The sequence below is a fragment of the Charadrius vociferus genome, unplaced genomic scaffold (genome assembly GCF_000708025.1).
Source record: "Charadrius vociferus isolate BGI_N301 unplaced genomic scaffold, ASM70802v2 scaffold273, whole genome shotgun sequence".
Lineage (NCBI taxonomy): Eukaryota > Metazoa > Chordata > Aves > Charadriiformes > Charadriidae > Charadrius > Charadrius vociferus.
Window position 1 is genome coordinate 63,213 of NW_009647750.1, and position 7,788 is coordinate 71,000.

Genomic DNA, 7,788 nt, shown 5'->3' on the forward strand with positions numbered 1-7,788 from the left:
ACCAAAATAACAGTTTCATGTGCTTGAAATAACATACTTGGATAGGAGATTAAGGTATTGAGCTACACAGACACATCCCAGAAAGATCGTTGTGATCAATACGTTTACCTCAAAAGGTGAGAAAAAGACATGAAGAATACTTGGATTGGTGTACTACCCAGGAACATCAGCTAATTTCTGTCAGCACTATCCTTAGAGCAAATGAGATACAAATACTAGAGTTTTTTGGGGAAAAAAAGACCTTACCTGAAGAAGGGACAGCCCTGAGATGAAAGTAAATGACAAACCAAGGCATTGAGAAATGCTTCCAGAGAAGAGGAAGGCCAAATTTATTGTATGCAAAATTAATGCATTTACCAATTCATCATAACACTGTCCCTGATGTTTAAATGAAAACAGTGCAGTGCTCTCACTAATTTAATTGAGTGTGACTATAAATATGTCAGAATAAACAAAGTGTCCTGTTCATCTGAAACTTCATTTTGTCAGATAATTTCTGATGAGATGTTATTAAGAACAGGGAGATTACATCTTAGCCATGACCTCTTCAGAAACTATTCTTTTTGTAAGCGTGAGATACAAAAAATTGTTAGCAGTTATCTTTGGTTGCCTGGTCTTGTATGCTGTGCCAATAAGGTGCAGACAAGTCCTAGGGACCTAAAATTAAAAACTAGGAAAATATCACAGAATCACAGAATCACAGAATGGTCAGGGTTGGAAGGGACCTCTGGAGATCATCTAGTCCAACCCTCCTGCCAGAGCAGGGTCACCTACAGCAGGTTGCACAGGACAGCGTCCAGGCAGGTTTGGAATGTCTCCAGAGTGGGAGACTCCACAACCTCTCTGGGCAGCCTGTGACAGTGCTCCACTACCCTCAAGGTAAAGAAGTTCCTTCTCATGTTAAGATGGAACTTCCTGTGTTCAAGTTTATGCCCATTACCCCTCGTCCTGTCACTGGGCACCACTGAAAAAAGACTGCTCCCATCCCCCTGGCATCCTCCCTTTAAGTATTTGTAAGTATTAATAAGATCCCCCCTAAATCTTCTTTTCTCTAGACTAAAGAGACCCAAGTCCCTAAGCCTTTCAGAAAAAGTAGAAATCTTTTCATTTCTTTACTTTACAGAGCTATAACAAACACTTTTTATGAATTTTAGTGTGAGTGCAAATTACTATAAATGTGTGTAAACGACAATAAATCTACATACAGAATGATAATAACTGCACGAATAAAGAGATACTGCTCATTTCTTTGTAAATAGCTGATAAGCTGAAAAAACCTGACTAGAGGAACCTAGTCATAAATAGCTAGTTTTGATTTTCCAATATCGGTTCACACGTTAAGTTACACTGTGATGGAAAACAGAGAATTGAGTCTTTCAACAAAAAATTGGTTTTATAAGCTTTTTTTTTCAAGACCAGCAACACTATTTCACAAATCCTTTAAAAGCTAACCTTGCGTAATCTCAGGCCTAATGAAATTTTCTGCTTAGTTTTGAGTTTATGCTGCAAATAGTTTTATTCTATGAAATGGCAGTACTCAGAAAAGAAGCAGTATTTTCAGTTTTGAGTGTAGTGGTGTTTTACCTTTTATTATCCGTTCACGATGCATTCTGAGAAGACCTATAAAAATGTCATAATAATCTTGCATGGAAAACTTTGATTTGTAACCTACTTCCATTAATGTTATGTAGACTGAGCATAGCACATTTCTGATGGCTTCTGTAAACCCACAGGCTTTGCTGGTGTAGCTCCTGTGAAGCCTGAAACACGTTTCATGGCAATTCAGAAAAAGCATTGTTGATGCCTAAATTTTCATTTTCATGGGTCTGAAAACGTACAGTTCAGGCTAGTCACAAAAACTATGGACTATGTAATCTGAATATATAACTACATCGACTTTTGTAATTGAAACTGGGGAGAAAATTTCTGTACATGGGACAATGCAGATAGGCTGCACTATTTCTAGCCTGAGAAGCTGGACACTAATAAATAGGTGGATGCTAATACTTCTGTGTATGCTATCACTATTTCATTGTACATTCAAGTTGTGAATGTGTTTTTTTAATTTATGCTTACTCAATTATTGTTATGATTTTGTATGAGAATACAGAGTCTTCTGGCCTGTCTTTAGAAATGCAGGCTATTCCTTGCCAGTTGTTTTTTTATATACTTTGTACAACAAATAGCTTATTATACTTATATTTTTGTGTTGATAATATCATACTTCTGATCATAATATTGTATTATTTTACTGCTAATGGATATCCCTCTTTTAGTTGCACTCATACTTAACATTTGCATACTAATTATTGGGTAGCAGTTGGAATAGAAGGATTAAGCATGTTTAGCATAATCTTTAAATACTGCCACGTCCATGTGAGAAACAAAATGAGTTCTCAGTGTTAAAGAAATCTTCATATAAAAGTGTTGAAATAAAAAGCTTAGATAGATTACTTGTCAATGAAAGGAAGAAACGTGTAAGTAAATTATGTTCTCACGGTTCCTTTGCACTTGCATGGACTAAAAATCTTTGGAGGTGTATTTTTTTTCATTTTCTGGGCTCTTTATGACCATGTTGTTTACTTTACTAGAGCTCTGAGTCTCCATCAGAATCTTTGCTTGTTCATAATATGTTTTCAGATGAGCCAAAACACGTTTTGTCAGCACTTTATCTGACAAAGCAATGGATGAAGTAAACAAAGTTATCTTTCTCATCAGTATAGTCTTAAGGAAATCTTAGTAGTCCTACATGAAAGATACAGTTAATTATTGCCATTAAATGGGTAAAGGCAAGATTATGTTATCTTGTAATATCCAGTATTGAAGTTGATACTGAGCACTTATGGGCTATTTTAAATTCAATTCTCATATGTTTGTGTTAAAGATCTTTGATGGAATTTACTCCATTTAATTTACACAGCTATTCTGAGGTGCCCTGCATAGTCAATAGAATTAAAAAAAAGGTATTTTTAAAGTCCTCTAGAGAATGGTATTCCCCTCTGGCTGGGGTGTTTGAACGCAGTTGGCCAGCATCTTTTGGTGGCACTGCTGTCTGTCCTAGCCATAAGGAGATTAAACACTTGCTTTAGAAGGGCTATCATAGAATCAATCATAGAATCACAGAATACCAGGTTGGAAGGGACCTCAAGCATCATCTGGTCCAATGTTTCTTGGAAAAAGCACGGTCCAGACAACATGGCCCAGCACCCTGTCCCGCTGAATTGTAAGAGTGTCCAATATCAGGTAATCCACCACTTCCCTGGGGAGATTATTCCAATGGCTGAATGTTCTTATTTTGAACAATTTTCCTCTTCTGTCCAATCTGAATCTCCCCAGGAGTAACTTGTACCCATTACCCCTTGTCTTTTCCATGTGACTACTTCTAAAAAGGGAGTCTCCATCTTCTTTGTAGCTACCCTTTAAATATTGGAATGTGGTGATATGGTCACTCCCAAGCCTTCTTTTCTCAGGACTGAACAAACCTCATTCTCTCAGCCTTTCTTCATATGGCAGGCTTCCCAGTCCTTTGATCATCTTTGTGGCCCTTCTCTGGACCCTCTCCAGCCTGTCCACATTTTTTTGCATAGCGGGGACCAAAACTGAGTACAGTGTTCAAGGTGTGGTCTGGTAAGCACTGAGTAGAGTGTAATAATGACTTCTTTATCTCTGTTGATGATGTCCTTGTTGATGCAACACAGCATCCTGTTGGCTTGCTTTGTCGCAGCAGCACACTGTTCACTCTTATGGAACTTATTGTCCACCAGGACCCCCAAGTCCCTTTCCACAGAGCTGCTCCCCAACCAGGTAGATCCCAGCCTGTGCTACACTCCTGGGTTATGTTTGCCCAGGTGCAGGACCTTGCACTTGTCTTTGTTGAACTTCATAAGGTTCGTGTTAGCCCACTCTTCCAGCCTATCCAGGCTCTCCCTTCTGAAGAGTCCGCTTCCCCACTCAGTTTGGTGTCATCACTATGTCACTAAGCATGTTCAATGTAAGTGCAGTTTAAATGAAAGGAATAGGAAGGCTGCATCCTGGGACAATCTCAGCAGACTGAAGGATTGCAGATATGACAGATGTTCTGGTTATGTTCCTCTTTGGCTATTCTATAGCTTTGTTTTCTAATTTGTCTCTTTTCTAATTTGTTCGTAGCATCCCGAAGTAGGTTTGTTTTTAAATACTGATGCCAGGAATTTTGACTTGCTCTGGTTTAGAATCATAGAATCATAGATTTGTCTAGGTTGGAAGGGACCTTGAAGACCGTCAATTCCAAGCATCAACCTAATATGGCCAAAACCACCACTAAACCATGTCCCTAAGCACCACGTCTACCCATCTTTTTAAATGCCTCTAGGGAGGGCAGCTCCACCACTTCCCTGGGCAGCCTGTTCCAATGTTCAACAACCCTTTCTGTGAAGAACTTCTTCCTAGCATCCAATCTAAACCTACCTTGGAGTAACTTGAGGACATTTCCTCTTGTCCTATCACTTGTAACTAGCGAGAAGAGGCTGACCCACACCTTGCTACAACCTCCTTTCAGGTAGTTGTAGAGAGCAATAAGGTCTCCCCGCAGCCTCCTTTTCTCCATGCTAAACGACCCCAAGTCCCTCAGTCATTCCTCATAAGACTTGTTGTCCAGACCCCTCACCAGCCTTGTTGCCCTTCTCTGGACTCGCTCCAGCACCTCAATGTCTTTCTTGTAGTGAGGGGCCCAAAACTGAATACAGTGTTTGAGGTGCAGCCTCACCAGTGCTGAGTACAGGGGGATGATCACTTCCCTAGTCCTGCTGGCCATGCTGTTCCTGATACAGGCCAGGATGCCATTGGCCTTCTTGGCCACCTGGGAACACTGATGGCCCATATTCAGCCAGCTGTCAACCAACACCCCCATGTCCCTCTCCACCAGGCATCTTGCCAGCCATTCCTCCCCAAGCCTGTAGTGCTGTGTGGGGTTGTTATCCACATATTTTTCATCTGCTCTGTTGTTATTATGTGGGCATCCTCTTTTTGATAAAGCTGAATTAAGAGTCAACTTCTATACAGAAAGTTGTGAGTTATTGCCATCACCTACACCTGCCTGAGATACTACTTGAGTATTCAGCTACTCAGACTTTGCACATCTCAGAAAAATCCTGGGAAGCACCTCAAAGTTTTCCCTCAGCACGTCCAGCACAAAATTCATGTTTAAATAGACATGAGAAAATCTTGCATGCAGCATAATATTCCTCGATAGTCAGTTAAAAACTGTAAAGACAAGTTATTTTTCTCTTCTCATTTGAGTTTATGCAGTCAGCCAAACAGAAAATTTTAGCTGTTAAAATATTTACTTCGCGTTGTTTGTTTTCTATTACAGACCTCAATGTACATACTTAGCAGTACAATAATGAGGCTGATGTCTCAGCAGTAGTACGTATCTCTTGAATTCTCAGCATCATTCAATCAATGTTGTAGGGCCACATGAAGTCCAGGTAAAAGAAGAGAGAAGAGAGGAGACTGCCGGCTGGTTGAATCTCACCCCAAATCCACCTAAGAACAGCAAATTCCCAGGTGAAGCCTGCCGTCTCTGTGCATGGCTGGCTATGGTACATATGATGTAGGGCAGGTAGCCTGTAGCACAGGATCCCAGCAGACTCTGAAAGGCCATCTCTTTGCCATACGTATCTGAAAGTTTCCTCTTCTCTAGAATTATCATCTGCAGTCTCACAGCCAATTAAAAAAAAAATTGAGACTTGGTCTATATTATCAAAAAACGTCTCAATCACAATATTAATAAAATCTTGGACTATTCTTTGTAATGACACCTGAATGTGAGGCATTGCAAGATCATTATGAAACAGCTATGTTAGCAAGGAAAAATCAGTACAAGGAGCTAGAAAATGAAATTCTGTCTCCTACTGGCATCTTTGTTCATAAGAAGAAAAGTTCTAAATATATGGAGAATGGAACAAGTACATATTCCAGAATCATTCAGATCAGGAGAAAACCTGAGAACCTGAGCTAGGAAAACCAATTTCAGGACTTTCATTTTTCTCTGCAAGGTTGGTATTGCAGAAAACCGAGGTGAAATCTTCACGTTGTTCCATACACAACAGAACAGGAGGTTGGGGTGAAGTATCCATTCCATAAAAAGCATGAACAAGACTGCATATGGCTAGGCAAGGGTTCCATATATGTTCTCAGTAAGAACTCTCTCCTCAGATAAGATACAATTTACAACCAGAAAGCTAGGAGTTAGATGAGCTCATCAACCATTAATGATGTTAGGAATGGGGAACCATACAGCTAAATCAGAGGAATCTGAACATTTATCAGATGTTCTAATTATCAGTGGAAAAATTTGTGAGATAATCTGCTGGCCAGAGCAATGCAAGCAGACAGGCAAAAGCAATTGTTGCACATGAGGCTCTGAAAATTGCCTTCCAAATAGCAAGTTAGCAAGCCCTAAAAATAAGTATACAAATAAAAATGCATAGCAAAATATTAAGACAGGCTATAAGATGAGACTGTTGGGGTTTTATTTGTCTTTTTTTCTTTTTCAGAAAAGGTGAATGTATTTGCAAGACAATAGAAAAGTCTATTTATAGGGACAATATATATGATTAAAAAAAAAAAAACATTTTCCAAAACCAAATCACTCTTGGTACCAATTTCAAATGAATCAAAAGGAAAATTGTTTAGTGGAGCTTAAAGACAGAGTACAAAGGTATGATGACCCAAAGAATTGCCTTAGTTTCTTAGTGCAATTTCAAGCTATTCTGGCTATGCTTTAGAATCTTATACTCAGAACAGGTTTTTTTCAATACTAGAGCTGTGTGTGAAAAAGTCATAGCACCCATATATGAGAAGTATCTGTTAGATTTTAAAAGAAAACTATGATTTTTCTCAGAAAGTGAACACATGGGAAATGGCACTTCTCAAAACATCTTCATTGGAAAACTTCTGCCTCTGTCCAATCCCATTTGTTCTTCTCTGCCTTCCTTCTTTCCTTTCTCATTTTCTCTGATTTATTCTCTTCTATGTTTTCACCAAGCTAAGATTACAATTTGTCTATGAGTAGCAAAAAATGAGGAAGAAGTTTACCTCCTACAAGAGCTGGTTAACAGGAGATCCTTCTTTTGTGACTGACTTCTCTGACACCACCACTTGTCTTTTCCTCCTTTCTATTCTGAAGGCCCAAAAGATGCATTGATGCCACAAGTTCCTCCCAAAAGTTAACCTACCTGATAATGTATCAGTAAATTGTATTAGCATTCTAACACTTCTCTCAAAAACCAGAATTAGTCCCGGGTAAAAGGGTAATTAAGCATTACTGTTGATGATGGTGACTGGATCCTCTAGTTCTTAGCCAAAGCGATAACACAATCATATTAAAGCACATTTTTAGGTAGAAAAACTTTGTCCTCTCCAATGGGAGATGTATCCTTTAACTTTAGGGCCATATTAGATCCATTATTCTGCAGTCGTGGCTATGTTGGTTGATTTTTTTTTATAAGCCAATGTACTGTTAATAAGGTGTCAATTACCAATGCAAGCAAACACGGCAAACAATAACGTTTATAATTGCTGTAGTGCAATCTAAGTGCTGAAATAACTCACTTCAGGTTTTAAAGCTATCTTTGCAGCATGCACATTTATCATTTTTTATTATTTTTATGCTGTTTAAAATATTTTTTTAAATCAGTGAGTGAGAAAAATGCTAGTCACCTTCATTAATTGACAGAAAGAACTCAATATGCATGAAATTATTTTTTCAATAGGTCTTAAGTAAATAATCGTCTCCATTCTCTTTCC